This window comes from Pristiophorus japonicus, chromosome 5 (genome assembly GCF_044704955.1).
Source record: "Pristiophorus japonicus isolate sPriJap1 chromosome 5, sPriJap1.hap1, whole genome shotgun sequence".
Taxonomy (NCBI): domain Eukaryota; kingdom Metazoa; phylum Chordata; class Chondrichthyes; family Pristiophoridae; genus Pristiophorus; species Pristiophorus japonicus.
The window spans coordinates 198,220,128-198,238,427 of NC_091981.1; the positions used below are offsets into that span (position 1 = coordinate 198,220,128).

Below are 18,300 nucleotides of genomic sequence, written 5' to 3' on the forward strand. Positions count from 1 at the left end.
CACTTTGTTGTTTGTGCATTTGTTTCTTCCTTACATCATTTGCACTTCTTTTCTTTTCTCACTTGCTTATCATAGAATCATAGAATGACACAGCACAGGAGGCCATTTGGCTCATCATTCTAAATTATGAGCACTGTTCCCCAAATACTCCCTCACTAAAACATGCTCTACTTGCCCCATATCATTCCCCAGAAATTGAACCTGCACTGCTCCCTTACTCATTGGGCTGGAAATACACTGATTAAGAAAGTTCTCTTGTACACATTTCAGGAATTCCTCCCCTCTTTGTCCTTTGCACTGTTACTATCCCAGTCTATTGAAGTCCTCCATTATCACTACTTTGTAGTTCTTGTATCTTTCTGTATTTTGCCTGAAAATTTGCTCCTCTATCTCCTTCCTACTATTTGATGGCCAGCAGCATAATAACTTCTCTATTGTTCCTTAATTATAACCAAATAGATTCTGTCGTTGATCCCTCAACTACATCATCCCGCACCAATGCTCTTTAGTTTATTTGATCAATACCACCACACCCACTCAATTTTTTTTCCTTCCCTATCTTTCCTGAATACCTTGTAGCCAGGAATGTTATGTTCCCAATCCTTCCCTTCTTTGAGCCAGGTCTTTGTTATTGCCAATATATCATAGTCCCATGTGACGACTTGTGCCTGCAGCTCACCAACCTTATTTACTACCTTCTGTTTATTTATGTACATTCACTCCACACCCATCTTTGACAGCCTCACATTTGCCCCCTATCTGATCCTTCCTATTTCTGAACTATTGTTTTTCCTCTCTAACATTTCATCCTGGTGTTAATCGCCCTGCCAAATTAGTTTAAACATTCCTCCACAACACTAGTTATCCTTCTCCTGAGGACAATGGTCCCAGCTCTGTTGAAGTGCGACCTGTCCACCTAGAACAGGTCCCTCCTGCCCCAGAACTGGTCCCAATGTCCCGGGAATCAAAAGTTCCCCCATTCTGCACCATTTCGCCAGCCATGCATTAACCTGTTTTATCCTACTATTGTTATCCTCACTAGCTTGTGGCACTTGGAGTAATCCAGAGATTACTATCTTGAAGATCCTGCTTTTTTATCTTCGTCCATAGCTCCTGAAACTCAGACCTCTGCAGGACCTCAACCCTTTTCCCTCCTATGTCTTGGTTCCCATATGGACCATGATTTCTGGCTGCTCCCCTGCAATACACAATCTGAATCTGTAATCATCCTAGAGAAGCCAGAATTAAATTTTAAAATACATATGAGCAAATCTTCTGTGGTGCTAGTGAACAAGCATAAAGGTGTTATATCGTTTGAGAAGGCCACTCATTTATGGTGATTGAATATTCAAATTCCCTTTTTATTACATGATGTTCTTGTATTGTTACAATATATTTTACATTGAAATCTCAGGCTGTCAATTAATCTGTGAAAACGTGATTATTATATGTTCCATTACATATGTACTGAAATTTATCTTTCACCTTATTTAATACCCAAGATAAGCAGCAGAAGGGTACGTGGCAATGGGCCTTCTTCTTGATCCACTACAGTCCCTGTGATGATGACACTCCCACAATGGTGTTAGATAGAAAATTCCAGGTCTTTGACCCAGTGATAATAAAGGAGTGACAATAAGGAAGAATTTGAAACCCCTCTCCCTCCCTGAGCCTGATGGAAACCAGATGGGGACAGTTAAAATGGAGTGAGAGATTTACGTACTTTGTTCCCACCTCGATTTGGCTGATTGAAATTTTAAATTACAGACAACAAGGCACCCGACCAAAGGCAGCAGCTCTTTCCTCAAATATCTAGATAACATACTGATGACATCATTGGAGCCCAACTGCTAAATGGAGGAGCAATAGTGGCTTACCCAGCAGACCAAAGCTGCTGGAATCCAGATCCATTGCCTGTGCAGGCCCAGGTAAGTGTAGGTTTACTTGTGGGCCAGGTGTGCTGCTCTAAGCCCCACAAGGACATTTTGAGTCTCCCCCTCCCCCTCCCCACCCACTCCCCCACCCATCCCTGCCAATCTACTCTCTGAGCCCTCTAATCCACTTACAAGTTGATGGAGACAGTCCCCCGCAGGTACCCGGTGGCAGCCTCTGAGCAGCTGGACAGCCACTTTCTGCCAATCTCGCGATCGTTTTGGTCATGAAAGTGAGCAAACGATTAAAATCCATTAAAATCTTGACAGACGGACTGATCGCTCACTCAGCCGCGCTCCCACCCGAAAATGAAAAGCCGGTATGTCCAAGTTAGGATGGTGTGCAATGTTGAGGGAATTTGGAGATGATGTTCACATGACATTGTTGCTCTTGTCCTTATTAGTGGTAGAGGTTGTGAAGCTTGAAGGTGCTGTTGAATTAATTGGTATGTTGCTGCACATATCCTGCTAGTAGTGCACACTGCAGTCACTGTGCACAAGTGGTGGAGAAAGTGGATATTGAGTCCAGTGGTAGGGTTAATGATGAAACAGATTGCTCTGTTTTAAATTTCTTAAAAATTTAAATTTTTATTAAAATGGATAAACTTGACAGTCCACAAAGTTAAAATTTGTTTTACAGGGCCGTAACATTTGTTTAGTAGTTAATACGGTGTTAAAACCCCACATACATCTAATCCAAAAGAGTCTAACTTTTATTAGGGTATTTAACAATGATATTACTGTGGAAACACCAAAATAGTCATCAGTTTCTCTGATTACACTGCTTGTCAGCTATGGGGTGGGGGGGCTGCGAAGGGGGAGGGGCGGATACAACACGGCAATGTCACATCAGTGGATGATTGACCATCAGGATTTAAATCTTGAAGTTGCATCAGTTTTTTAAAGGATAAGAACAGCGAACACTGTTCATTTGCTATTATTACCCACTGCAAATTCCAGGCCATTAAAGTCTAAACCAGTGTGGATATTTACACAGATCAACGCTAAATATTGCCATTACATCTTATTCCTCAATTCCCTCTCTCTACAAATCCAACTGTTTCTTGAATCTATTCATATTCATGCCAGTCTGGAAAACTCCTGAAACCTGACCAACAACTTTAAAAACATGCGCAGCCTCAAAACATTTCAAAAACGGTACTGATGTGGTTATACTGAAACTACAGAGGGCAAAAATTTAACATTTTGGCCAGAATTTCTTCAAATGATGTAACTGGCAACTTACGCCACAATTTATGCCAACCTTGCCATCGGAAATTTATTCCAAAATTCCCTCAGAATCTTATTAGCCTTATTCAGCTAATTCAGCGAGGGTTAACTCACAGAAATACAACATTTAAAATATTGATTTGGATGGTTGATGGGTGGAGACATTAGATAGGAAAAAGATGTGTGTCTTACATTAGCTTTGAGGCAATGAGGCTTGTAAGGGTTACTCTTCGGTATTTCTGATTATTATGAGAGAAGGGTTTTCATTCAATATGCCCAGCTAGCTTGTGGGATAGCACCACTAAAGCAACCAGATTGTTAGAAAAACACACTACCTCACTAATGCCCTTCAAGGAAGGGAACCTGTGGCCTTAATCCAGTCTGGCATACAAATGATTCCAGTCCCACACTGTGTAGTTTCATTATGATACTTTCAGGGTAATTAGGGATGGGCAATAAATATTGCCTTGCCAGGCAGGTGTAGATGCAGGGGAAGGAATTATGGAGGGTGGCATCTCCACCAGTGATGGGATTAAGAGAAGGGAGTTGCACAAGGGCTTGAAGGTAGAAGAACAAAATATTCAGCAGTGGGGTGATGGTAGGGCTGGAGAAGGGTACAGATATAGGGCTCAATTTTCCCCAATGCTGTTTTTTTGGTGTATTGCAAGAGTTACACCGTTTTTTTGGCCCTGACTACTCCAAAAAATAACTTGCTCGTTTCCCAATTCTATTTTTTTAATTGGCACCACGCAGCCTATCCTTTAGCTTCAGGGGTTGGAGCCGAATGTCTGTGCCGAAAAAATGATGCCCCCACTTCTGTGCATGCGCGAAAAAAAAATAATGCTTTTGACGTATGGGCGCTCATGCCCAGTGCTGCATTCGGCCATTTTTAAAGAGCCAGCTGTGTGTGAGAACTTTAATTCTCAGTGGAAAAATCGGAGCTGCAATACAATAGGCAACAAGGCTCAAGAACCAAGAATTTCTCAGAGGACGAAATGGAGGCCCTGATTACTGTAATTGAGGCCTGATGGCATGAACTGGACACCAGCAGAGGTCACATAAAAGTCTCACCAAAAGAAATGAAGAAACGCTGGAACCAACTTGCAGAAGATTACTGTGCAATGGTGACCACCCGAGGTCCGGAGGCCAGTGCAAAAAGAAGTGGCAGGACCTTGGTCAAGTAGTTAGTGTAAGTAATATTTTCACTTATTCAATGGAATTGCAATTGTAAATGTGATCATCTGTATGTCCCACCCAGCAGAAAGGCACCCTCTCTAAAAGGTTATATTTTCATCTTTGCAGAGGAAGGTGGCACACAACAAAAGAGAAAGAACTTGAACAGGAGGAGGGCTGGCAAATCTGCCCCCACTAACAACCTTGGAGGACTGCTTTGATGGATCCTGCCAGGAGAAAAGCAACCACCATTGCACAAGCTGGCCCCACATTCGACGGAAAGGGTAAGTCCTGCAAATTTCACAGACTGGCTTTGCTAAATGTTAAGTACTGTGTGGGCTGGCCATGCTTCGGTTCATGGGGATGTCTCCATCAGCTACGCTTCGGTTGATGCAATGTGTTATCATTCATCGTGGTCCTTCAACTGAGCCTGCTGCCTGCGCTGTGTGAGCCTACTCATGCCGCCCTGCCCCCTCCTCTGGTCTGTTCTGTTATATTTTGCAGAACTTGAGGCCAACCCTGACGGGGCTGCAGCCGATGCAGAAGAAGATTCAGACGCGGACGAGCCTGAAGAAGAAAACATTATCCAATCCTACCTTCCAGACCAAGTTCATGGGGGGGAAGGGGGAGGGGATGGATGAAGACACCACTCTTGTACTCATTCTGGAGGAGGTGCAGGTACCACCCATTGAGGTGCCAGGCCATTTCCTGAGTGGTCCGAGTGTTGGGAAATTCAGAGGCTGGGGATTCCAGTGGGGTACAGCGAGACACACCCAGGGCCCCACCCCCAAGGTTGCGAGTCCCTGTGGGATGCAGCGAGGCACACCCAGGGCCCCACCCCCGAGGCTGCGGGTCCCTGAGGGATGCAGCGAGGCACACCCAGGGCCCCACCGTCCGAGGCTGCGGGTCCCAGTGGGGTGCAGCGAGGCACACCCAGGGCCCCACCGTCCGAGGCTGTGGATCCCAGTGGGATGCAGCAAAGGACACCCAGGGCCCACCGTATGAGCCTGTGAGTCCTAGTCGGAGACAGCGAGCCACACCCAGGGTGAGGAGGGGAAGGAGAGCTTGACAGTGCTCTCCTGAGGTGCAGGTTCTTAAAGATGTGGTTCAGATGATGGTAATGAGAACGGAGAGCATTGACCTTACACAATCGTTCCTGGACACCATCAGTGAGGTGGGTGATGAGGTATCGGGACTGTTTGGAGAAGTAACAACATTCTCACGAGAAATAGGAACGCTGTCCGGGCACATGAGGGAGGAAATGTCGCAGGCAGCTGATACAACGTCGGTGCACATGAGGGAGAGAATGTCGCAGGTGGTTGATGCACTGTTGGTGAACAGAAGGGAGGGAATGTTGCAGGTAGTTGAGACACTGTCAGGGCACATGAGGGAGGGAATGTCGGAGTTAGCTGCTGCAATAAGGGAACACACTCAGACTCCGCGCCCATTGACAGAATCAACTGCCATTCCTAATCCAATCCCAGACCAGCCTCTGAAGAGGCCCAAGCCGGGCCTTCCACATTACCGCTTGACCACGCCCCCCATCAAGAAGTGCGCATTATCCAAGATGCTCGAAAGAATAAGCTTGATACCAACCCGAGAAACACTGCGCCACCGCCTGCGGGCAGGGGTGGAGTCAACAAGACCAAGCGGGTGATCTTGGAATAAGGTGGAGGAGAGATTGGTGCAGCCTTTCTTTGCTGCTGTTGTTGTTATTATTGTTGTTATTATTGTTGTTACTGTTCTCAAATTAAAAGTTTTTTGTAAGTTATGTAAATTTACAAGTTTAAAAGTTTGTAAGTGATCTTAAAGTTTTTAAGTGATCTTAAGTGAAAGCTGTAAAGTTTGATACAAGAATATGTGTATTAAAGTTAAGTGCAACTAAATATTTGTTAAGCTTTTGAATAAAATACATTTTAAATTATAACTGAATAATTTCCATTATTTGTTCCATTAACACAACACAACATTACAGAACAGGTCCAAACAGTAAACATGGTCCATTTGGAATAGTTGTTGCTGAGCCTTCAGGCAGCAAAGCGTTCACGGATGAGCTGCTGGCGCAAGGCTCGACCAATCGTTAAAGGGGCACGACGGCCTGCTCTGGGTTCAGGTAATTGCATGGCTTCCTCGTCCTTTTCCTCCTCGTCATCTGCATCTTCCTCCTCATCATTAGCCACTCTCACCTCAGATGGGTCTTCTACTATCAGCTGCTGGTGCCTCATGATGGCTAAGTTGTGCAGCATGCAGCACACAACAGTGAACTGACCGACAATCTCAGGGAAGTATTGCAAGTAGCCTCCAGAATGGTCCTGGCATTGGAAACGCTGCTTCAAGATGCCAATGGCCCTCTCTGTTTTGCTGCGCGTTGCAATGTGCGACATGTTGTATTCCCGGTCAGCTTCCATCCGGGTTACGCATAGGGGCGTCATGAGCCAGGTGGCGAGGCCATACCTTTTGTCTCCAGGCAGCCAGCTGGCTGCTGCTGAAACATGGCAGATATAGCGCGCTCGCGTAGGATGAATGCAGCATGGGTGCTCCCAGGCTACCTCGCATCAACTGACATGATGCGATGCATGTCGTCACACACAAGCTGCACATTAATGGAGTGGAAGTCTTTTCTGTTCCTGTATATCTCCAAAGGTGCTCGGAAGGCGATGTGGGTACAATCAATGCAGCCCTGTACCTTTGTGAAGCCAGCAATCTTGGAGAAGCCCACAGCCCTTTCACGCATTGCCTGGGTGGTCATGGGGAACTTTATGTAGTCATTCCTCCGGGCATATAGTGCAGCAGTCACCTGCCAAATGCATGTTGAGAAATGGCGCACACATCCCCAGTTGTGGCCTGGAATGATCCAGGTGCATAGAATGAATGTGCAGCTGTAACCTTCACTTCAACCGACAAAGCTTCTGAAACTTCAAGGTTGCAGGTCTGCATTTACTAACTCACAGATCTCGGTTGCTGCTTCTTTGCGGAAACACAGCCTTCTGACACAGTCTGCATTACTCAGGTGCAGGTATGAACGCCTGTCTCCATATACCCGACGTGGGTAAGACCTCCTGCCCATCATCCTATGTACTCTGAGGTTCCTCATGCAATGACGTCAAATCAATCATCTCCTCCGCAGCACCATCATGCAGAAGGCTTGCATGAGGTATAGCATTGTCAATATTGCCCCCATAATTAAATTGTACCTTTGCAAGAAGCTAAAAACAGCAGGACAAGGAGTTAAAGCTTCTCTACTCTCTCTCACTCTCCCCAAGTTCGATGCCCTAGTATGAACCACATCCTTGTCTGCACATGCACAATAGGCTTGCTTAAAACGGGAAGCCTATGAGGACATTTGCAGCAACGAAGTCGAATGCAATTCTTTAATTTTAGATTTTTTTCAAAGTACCACCCCACCTCCGATCGAAGGTCCCCTCACTGGGCTCGAGGGTCGGCCGGCAGAATCGCTCCCTCGCCTGGATACAAAGGCTCGGCAAACACTCCTCAGGCTTCTTTTGAAGCTGCTGTATAGTGTAAGGCTTCTCATGCCTTTAGTTCGACTTCCACCCCCACCCTTCCACCCCCTAGGGCTTCTTTTGAAGCTGAGCCTCGAGCTCCTGTGTCTGGGCGAGGGAGCGATTCTGCCAGCCAATGCTCCGACCCTCGAGCCCGGTGAGGAGACATTCGGTGGTGGCGTGGTACTTCAAAAAAAATAAAAAATTAAGGAAGTGCATTAGACTTCCATTTTCTCCATTTTAAGTTTGAAAAAATTAAGCTTCAATATACATATTTAATGTCTTCTTGACTCCCTCCAAAACGTCGCATAAAAACAATGGCGTCTTTCTGTGCCGATTTTTTAATGTGTGATGGTTTTTCTTAAGTGCCCAGAAGGTTTTTTGGGAGTGGTCATATACGCCGTCTTAGGAGAAATGTAAGTTGGCCAAACTTGCTTAAATCTGAAAAACTGCCGCAGACATCAGGTTATGCCCCCTATGACGGAAAAAAGAAAAATTTTAATCGTAACTAACTGAGTTACGCTGGACAGAAACTTTGAGGAAACTTGGATATTTAATTTAGGCCAAAAAAAGCGGCGCAGCTAACTGGGGAAAATTGAGTCCATAGGGAGGGGAAAATTTGTGCAGGGATTTAAACACAAGGTTGAAAATTTTAAATTTGGGATGTTGGGGACCCAGGAACCAATGTAGGTCAATGAGGACAGAGTGATGGGCGATCCGGACTTGATGTGAGATGGGATATGTGCAACTGAGTGTTGGATGAGCTGGTAAGTGGAGGGTGGAGGATAGAGGATGGAGGATTGGAAGCTGGCCAGGAAAGCAATGGAGTCAATTGAGTTTGGAGGTGATAAATGGGCTGAGACAAGGGTAGACACAGGCAGTGGTACAGTGATGAAAGTTGGCATTTTGTGATAGAGAGAACATGGGGTCAGAAGCTTAGCTCAGTGTCAAATGGAATACAAAGATTACGTCCATATTGTAATGTAACTTGTTACCTTATTTTCTTTTTTCACTGCAATTAAGCATTTTGCTCATGTTATTGATTTCACACACATACCGAATATAACCCGAGATCGAATTTAACACACATCCTCTGTTTTGGCTCTACACTGCCATACCAATCACATTAGTCATGCACATTTAATTACATTTGTCATCTATTAGCTAGTTGCTTAGAAGATCTAAATCCTTCTGAATTAAGTTGTGCCACTTATTATTTGCATTGTCGATAAATTTGTTATCATTTGCAAATTTGGAGTTTTTGCTGACCGTATCCTCATGAAAGTCATTAACATAGTCACAAACAGCAAGATTCCTCAGACTGACCCCCCCATTATCCTGCCTATAACCTTTCAGATCTGCAAAGTAGCCATTTATGGTCATCTTCTGTTATCTATTTTTACAACAACAACAACTTATATTTATATAGCGCCTTTAACATAGTAAAATGTCACAAGATACTTCACAGGAACGACACTGAACCACATAAGGAGATGCTATGGCAGACAAAGAGATAGGTTTTAAGGAGGAAAGAGAGGTAGAGAGGCAAAGAGGTTTATTGAGGGAATTCCAGAACTTAGGGCCTAGGCAGCTGAAGGCACGGCCTTCAATGGTTGAGTGATTAAAATCGGGGATGCTCAAGTGGCCAGATTTGGAGGAACACAGATATCTCAAAGGGTTGTAGGGCTGGAGGAGATAATCTATAATAGAATTATCAATTCAGCCGCATGTTATACATCTCTCCCGATTAAAGTAAATGGAAATAAAAATTAGGAGAGATGCATAATGGGCAGGTGAATCAATATCACCCATTTTACACTTTTACCCAAAGTCAAAATTAACCCATAGTCGCCAATGTCAAGTGGCAATAACTTTCTGAAATTCACCTGTATTATATCAACTTCCTCTGAACAGTGTACTTAGTAACCTGGAAATTCTAGCTCCCTTGGGGATTGAGTTCAGGTGTGTTTGTGACGGAGGGGTTCAGAATTTGGGTCAGAATCTGGTTTAAGCTGATTTTCTGTCCCATCTAACTTGCCCTGCAAATTCTGATGGGGGAGGGGGAGATTTGGGCAGGTGCATCACCTGCCCACTCCACTTCTGTCCCAGAGGAATTTTGTGCCTCCAGTGGGCACAGGCCATCCACACCGAGCAATCAAATGCCACTGTCCCTGTGATTTGGGACAGGGTCCGAGCAATACTTAAGTAGCAAATAAAAGTCCAACTCTGCTACATTTCTGCCCCCTTTTATGGGTCTGTGGAATTTTTTGGCCAATGTCTTCAAAAAATTCTATGCAGCATAATGGGGGGAGGGGGTGGAGAAAGGACAGATACTGTAGCTTCTTTAAGGAGAAAACTCTGCTTAAAGTAAAAGGCAACGTTCGATCAACTTGAATTTGATATGCACGGAAACCAATCACCATATTTAAGAGTCTCCAAATCAAGCTACTAAGAGATATACACCCATCTGTAGGGTTTCTCTTCGTCAAAATTGAATGTACACTCTCTTCTCATAAGGACACATCGGGGGTGAAATTGCCCTTTGTAGCCCTGTTAGTGCCTCTGGGGGGCGCTAAAGGGGTGTAATGACGACAATGGTAGGCGCTGGTTCAGCCGGGCCTCCAGTATGCAGCCCGGCACTCCCTACTGGGTCTGGGCTGCTGGCCCAGTTGAAACCCTCCCTGGCGGCCCAGTGGGTGCCAGGAAAACGGCTGCAGAATTTGCAGCAGCCCTCCTCTTTAAAAGGGGAGGAACATTGTGATGCATCAGCGCTACGCGGCATGTCCACGTGTTGCTGATGTCATCAGCGCCGTGCTTCCGCCCCTCCATTGCTCCGCTACCGCCGCGCGGAGGCGAATTAGGCTTCCGATACCGCCCCGCACATTTTTTTGATTCAAAGACTTCAATTCTGGGACATTTAGCTGCCCATCTCGTCAGGCGCTAAATTTTCATTTAATTCAAATTGTGCGCCCCAAACAGGGCGTTGGGCAATTTTGTCCCCGATAATTGCCCAAGTCCAGAGAGCATAGGAGCAGGGTTGACAAAGCCAAGGCTCTGAGGCTCCACGTGTGTGTAGGGGTAGAACTGGAGTTTAACCAACTAAAACCACACAGCTTCCTAGACATGTTATTACTGTATTTACCCAAAACTGCCTAAGGAACATAGGAGCAGGAGTCAGTAAGTGGAAAGATGAATGAATACTAATTTTAAAAGAATGGAAGCAGTGATATGCTACAATGATTTGATGGTTTCTTCAGAATACAATAAGGAATCACTTTGTACCAAAATACATTCTGATTAATGTCACAGTAATAAGGGTTGTCATCTTCTCTTGATGACACAGTCATTTCTTTTTACTCTGATACAATAAAGCTTAAGATACTGTGGTAATAATAATTGTATTAATTAGCAATGTGTTATAACCAGAATTACAAAGGGCTCAGAAAATGCCATTGTACAAGTAGTAATTTCTCTTGTTCTTCTAGAGATCCAGAGAGATAAATTCTCAAATCTTTGATGCATCTGAACTTAATGGGAAAATACTCTAAATGTTATGATTATAAACTGGAATTCTGCACCGGTCTGGATTCCTTGTGTACAACTCCATGGGAGATATTTTATATATCTGTTACTAGTCAATCCCCTGAAGTGTTGCACACAAGATGTTAAGACCAAGTGCAGGGAGGAAAGGAGGAGGGGCAAGGAGGGAAGAGGGGGAAGCATGGAGGAATGTGGATAATGGAAGAAGGAGAAGAGCAAGGAAAGGGGAGTGAGAAGGAGAGGAAGGGTGAAAGGGGGAAACTTCAGCAATAGGGAACAACTGTGCTCAGAACACTGGAGGGGCAGACAGTTATAAACTTGTTGTGAAATTCCCTTGTTGATAGTGTGCAAGAACTAGCTTAACGCGGCTCCAAGGTTTATTCACAGCAGACATCTGGAGAGTCATGTACACTTGAAAATATACACTCAGTGGTGTCTGATACTACATTAAAAGCACTCAAATTTTCCAAGAGAGACTTTTAAATGGCTGCTTCCCCCGACTGAAATACAGTTGGGTTGGAACCGCCAGCGACAGGTGCAATATGGTGCCAGGGATATATTTACAGGCCAGGCAGAGACATAGGGATGGGGACCGAACTTGTTGCTGGGTTGCAAAACATTACTGTATGGAGCGACTGGACCATTTATCAGTGACACTACCAGAAGCCGCATTTTGCCTGCAGTGAAAGGCTGTGCGACTGATAACCAAGTTCCTGACTAGGTGCAGGAATAAGACAGTCAGAATTACAGTGAGCAGGGGAAGAAAGGTGGCAGGAGATCAAGAGTTGAATGACGTTTATGTGGGGATCATATGACAAAAGTAAAAATTCTCCGGTTGTAAAAAATAAGAGGACCAAACACTGAAAACTCATCTTGACCAAGGTGTCTGCCCCAGAGGACCGAAAGGCAGAATTGCTGTAGAGTCACCTGGTGGCCAGAGAGAGGAACTTCATGCAGACATAAGCCCAGTATTTGAAAAGGGAAGCATTTTATGTGGAATTGCACAGCGTGACAAAGGGCTGATTCTATAAATGGGAAATCCCATTAGAGTATCACCTACAGGAAAAATGTATTTGCTTAAGAATTCATAGAAACACATTGCTATTAAGAACTAGTTGATTTATCAGCATAGGTTTAACAATCACACGACACATTACAGTTCATCCACCAGGCTCACAACCACCTGCCTCATCGTGGATCGCCTGAACCTAACTGGCTGGGGTTTTATTGAGTCTTGTGAACATCACGTGACTAGCTAAGCCACTCACAACTCAACAGCTCGATAAACCTGTGAGCATTCTCACGGGTGCATACATTATAACAGGTTTCACAGATAAATGTAACAGAGGTGAGGACACAATTTAGTCAGAAAAAGTTCATAAGGAATGTTGACCAACTAGACCAAATCTACAGGTGACGCAGGATTAGACAGCAGAGGATAATTGGACCAGGGCATGCAAACATAATTCAGTCTATGTTTTAAAATAATAATTCTGTCTTTATTTTTATATATTATTGAATTAATGGTAGTATTTAGTTTAAAGGAAAAGCGAGAGAAGTCGACTTGGTTGCAGTGTGGAAATTTATCTGCCGTTCAGACTGAAGAACTGGAAGACGCAATAGTGAAACATTAAACTTTTACATAGGCAGTTTCCATTATAAAAGTGAACAGGGGAATTTAAAATAGGTAAAGTTGACACAAAAATTCAAAATCAATAGTGCAGTAATAGTAAGGGATTTCAAATACCCTAATATTAACTGGGATAGAATCAGTGTAAAAGGTAAAGAGGGAGCAGAATTCTTAAAATGCATTCAAGAGAATCTTTTTGGCCAGTACGCAGCAAGTCCAACTCGAGAGGGGTGGCGGTTCTGGACTTGGTTTTAGGGAATTAAGCCGTGCAGATGGAAGGGGTATCAGTGGGAGGTCATTAGTGTTAATTAGATTTAGCATAGTTATGAAAAAGGACAAAGATAGGTCAGGAGTAAAAGTTCTCAATTAGGTAAGGCCAATTTTACTTAGCTGAGATGTGATTTAGCAAAAGTGGACTGGAAACAACTACTTGAAGGTAAATCAATATCAGAGCAGTGGGAGGCATGCAAGGAGGAGATAGTGAGGGTCCAGAACAAATATGTTCCCACAAAGAAAAAGGGTGGCACTCCAAAATCTGGAGCCCCCTGAATGTCAAGGGACATACAGGGTGGGATCAGGCACCAAAGGGAAGCTTATGTTAGATACTGAGAGCTAAATACTGCAGAAAGCCTAAAGGCGTATAGAAAGTGTAGGGCTGAAATTAAAAAGAAAATTAGGATTGCAAAGAGAGGGTATAAAAAATATTGGCACGTAAAATCAAGGAAAACCCAAAGATGTTTTTATAAATATGCAAGGAGCAAGAGGATAACTAAAGAAAGAGTAGCGCCTATTTGAGACCAAACAGATAACCTTTGTGTGGAGGTGGAAGATGTGGGTATGGTTCTTAATGAATACTTTGTGCCAGACTTCACAAAAGAGAGGGACGATACAGACATTGTCGCTAAGGAGGAGGAATGTGAAATATTAGATGAGATAAACATAGTGAAAGAGGATATTGTATCTTTGAAAGTAGATAAATCACCAGACCTGGATGAACTGTATTCCAGGCTGTTAAGAGAAGCAAGGGAGAAAATAGCAGAGGCTCTGACCATCATTTTATAATCCTCGCTGGCTATAGGTATGGTGCTGGAGGATTGGAGGACTGGTAAGGTTAAAGCATTGTTTAAAAAGGGAGAAAGGGATAGACCGAGTAATTACAGGCCAGTCAGCCTAACTTCGGTGTTGGATCTGTCAAGCCAGAAACTTGATTAGGCCACTGCAAGAGTAGTGTGTACAGTTCTGGTCACCACATCACAAGAAGGATGTGACTGCACTAGAGAGGATAGAGAGGAAATTTACGAGGATGATTAGCAATGAGGAGTGACTGGATAGGCTGAGGTTGTTTTATTTAGAACAGAGGAGGCGAAGGGGAGAGTTGATTGAGGTGTATAAAATTATAAGGGGTCAAGATAGAGTGGATAGGAAGGACCTATTTCCCTTAGTAGTGAGGTCAATAACCAGGGAGCATAGATTTAAAGTAAATTAGAGGGGAATTGAGTGGAAATATTATCACCCAGTCGGTGGAGGTGGGGGGCGGTGTGTGGTATGGAACTCACTGCCTGCAAGTGTGGTAGAGGCAGAGAGCATAATAACATTTAAAAAGTACTTGGATATGCACTTTCAGTGCTGCAACCTACAGGGTTGCGGACCAAAAACGGGAAAGTGGGATTAGTCTGGATAGCTCTTCTTCGGCTGGCACAGACATGATGGGCCAAATGTCCTCCTTCTATGCCGTAAATTTCTATGATTCTATGAAAAACATAACAGGAAATAAGGAATTGCATGCAGACATAATTATTTTTCTAAAACGCTAGTCAAAGCCCCATGGTGTTACACATGGGGCATCAAGAGATAATTCAGTCTCCATTTTAAGTTACACATCCTGTCCTTTTTTCTATTATAAAATTCCTATGTTCACATTTATAGTGGAAACTGTCCAAGTAAACTCGTTATAATGTAATGACACCCTGCCGCCAGGGGTAGTGCTGCAACAAGGATATAATTACACAGTGATCAGCTTACACGGGCAGTTTCAATAATACATAGGAATAGGACATAGGAATATATAATGGCACTCATTGGTAGGAAGTGCATGCACAAGAATTTTTATATATTTTATGTACATAATATATATACATACATATATATATCTATATCATCATCATCATTGGCAGTCCCTTGAAATCGAGGAAGACTTGCTTCCACTCTAAAAGAGAGTTCACAGGTGACTGTACAGTCCAATATGGGAATTACAGTCTTTGTCACAGGTGGGACAGACAATCATTGAAGGAAAGCGTGGATGGAGAGTCTGGTTTGCCGCACGCTCCTTCCGCTGCCTGTGCTTGATTTCTGCATGCTCTCGACGACGAGACTCAAGGTGCTCAGCGCCCTCCCAGATGCACCTCTTCCACTTAAGGCAGTCTTTGGCCAGGGACTCCCAGGTGTCAGTGGGGATGTTGCACTTTATCAAGGAGGCTTTGAGGGTGTCTTTGAAACGTTTCCTCTGCCCACCTGGGGATCGCCTGCCGTGTCGGAGTTTCGAGTAGAGCGCTTGCTTTGGGAGTCTTGTGTTGGGCATGCGGACAATGTGGCCTGCCCAATGGAGCTGGTCAAGTGTGGTCAGTGCTTCGATGCTGGGGATGCCTGATCGAGAACACTGACATTGGTGCGCCTATCCTCCCAGGGAGCTTTGCAGGATCTTGTGGAGACATCGTTGCTGGTATTTCTCCAGCAATTTGAGGTGTCTAGTATATATGGTCCACGTCTTTGAGCCATACAGGAGGGCGGATATGACTACAGCCCAGTAGACCATAGATTGGTGCCAGATTTGAGGGCCTAATCTTCGAACACTCTCTTCCTCAGGCGACCGAAGGCTGCACTGGCGCACTGGAGGCGGTGTTGGACATCTTCGTCGATGTCTGCCCTTGCTGTTAATAGGCTCCCGAGGTATGGAAAGCGGTCCACATTGTCAAAGGCCACGCAGTGGATTTTGATGACTGGGGGGCAGTGCTGTGTGGCGGTGTCAGGTTGGTGGAGGACCTTTGTCTGATGGATGTTTAGTGTAAGGCCTATGCTTTTATATGCCTCGGTGAAGATGTTGATGATGACGTGGAGTTCAGCCTCTGAAGGTGCGCAGACGCAAGCGTCGTTTGCGTACTGTAGTTTGATGACAGAGGATGGGACGGTCTTGGATCTAGCCTGGAGGCGACGAAGGTTGAACAGGTTCCCACTGGTTCTATAGATAAGTTCCACTCCAGCGGGGAGCTTGTTGAGTGTGAGGTAGAGCATTGCAGTAAGGAAGATCAAGAAGAGGGTTGGTGTGATGACGCAGCCTTGCTTTTGCAAAGGCCTTTGACACTGTTAACCGCGAAGTACTATGGAATGTCCTCCTCTGTTTCGGCTGCCCCTAAAAGTTTGTCGCCATCCTCCGTCTGCTCCATGACGACATGCAAGCCATCATCCTCACAAACCCAATATATATCTACATATGCATACCGGGCTCCTATGGTGCCATTGGGGCCCCACTGCTATTTTAACCAGTGGCCTGAATGGGAAAGCCTTTACATTACACAGATACAATGGTAAGTACTGCAGGGAATCGAATTCGGCCAAGGTTATCTCCTGGACTAGTTTCGATCGCCTGGATGGGTCGGAGAGGCATTTTCCCAGAATTATTTTTCCCCCAATTGGCCTGGGTTTTTATCTGGTTTTTGCCTCGCCCAGGAGATCACATGGCTCCGGTTGAGGTGGAGTGTAGAATGTTTCGGTGCAATGGGTGTCGCAGTTATGTGGGGCGGACTGGTTGGGCTGGGTGGTCTTTACCTTTTCGCCATTGTTCATTGTTCATAGGTTTATATGTATCCTTTAGGTCTCATGACCGAGGGCCGTGTGGCTCTTTATTGGCCGGCATGGACACAATGGACCAAAATGGCCTCCTTCTGCGCTGTAGATTTCTATGTTTCTATGTTTCTATGAAATTCCTGCCAGCTGAAGGTAGCGGGAAGGCGATCCACGGCCAGAAGAGGCCCAAATAGCTAAGTCTCTTTTTACTTTTTTTTTACTTTCCTTATGGGGCCAGGAGAAGCAGGTGTCCTCCTCGAGATCCCATAAGGAAAGTTCAGGGCTCCCTGCTCTGTGTTCCCTCAATCTTCCTGAACACGAGATCCTCCCAAAATCTCCCTGCGAGTTACTGGTGCCAGAGACTATTCCTTTCATCCTCAGCTGACAGCCTCCTGCTCATTTCAAGTAGGCAACCTACCGGGGGCATGCAGATGAGGCCCAGGAGTTAAAATCACCCATGCTTTATGTTGGTGAGGTCATGGGGAAGTTAAACATTCCCCTCAGCCCCTGCCCGTTCGATTCTGGGTTAAAATTGTGCCAATTAAATTAGAGATTCTGGAAATGAACTTGTCCTAAAACTACTCCAAACTGTAAAAATGTCCCTTCAAATAATTATAGAATCATAGAATGAAACAGCACAGAAAGAGGCCATTTGGTTGTGCCAGCTTTTTTAAAGAGCTATTTAATTAGTCCCACTCCCCTGGCCTTTCCCCATAGCCCTGCAAATTTTACCCCAAATACTTATTCAATTCTTTTTTGAAATGTATTATTGAATCTGCTCCATCAGCCTTTCAGGCAGTGCATTCCAGATCATAACATGCTGCATTAAAAAATTCTCCTCATCTCACCTCTGGATCTTTTGCCAATTACCTTAAATCTGTGACCTCTGGTTATCAACCCTTCTGCTACTGGAAACAGTTTCTCCTTATTTACTCTATTAAAACCCTTCATGTTTTTGAACACCTCTTTTAAATCTCCACTTAACCTTCTCTGCTCGAAGGAGAAAAACAACAGCTTCTCTCGTCTCTCCACATAACTCAATGCCCGCATCACTGGTACCATTCTAGTAAATCTCCTCTGCACCCTCTCTAAGGTCTTGACATCCTTCCAAAATTGTAGTGCCCAGAATTGGCGACTCTACTCCAGTGTGCGCCTGCCCAGTGATTTAGAAAGGTTCAGCATAACCGTCTCACTTTTGTACTCTGTGCCGCTGTTTGTAAAGCTAAGGATCCCATATGCTTTATTGGCAGCTTTCTCAACGTCCTACCACCTTCAAAGATTTGTGTATGTACACCCCTGGTCTCTCTGCTCCTGCACCCTCTTTAAAATTGTACTATTTAGTTCATATTGCCTCTCCTCATTCTTCCGTCCAAAATGTGCCACTTCATACTTTCCTGCATTCAATTGCACCTGCCAATTGTAATTGCATTTCCCATACCTCGGAAGCCTCTTA

The 18,300-nt window shown here is 44.6% G+C and overlaps 1 protein-coding gene across 4 annotated transcripts in view; it reads right to left on the bottom strand.

Moving 5' to 3' along the window:
- The window catches only part of LOC139264555 (contactin-associated protein-like 2), a 2,534,539-nt gene that overhangs the window by 2,408,174 nt on the left and 108,065 nt on the right, over positions 1 to 18,300 (bottom strand). The gene's annotated exons all lie outside the window — the stretch shown is intronic.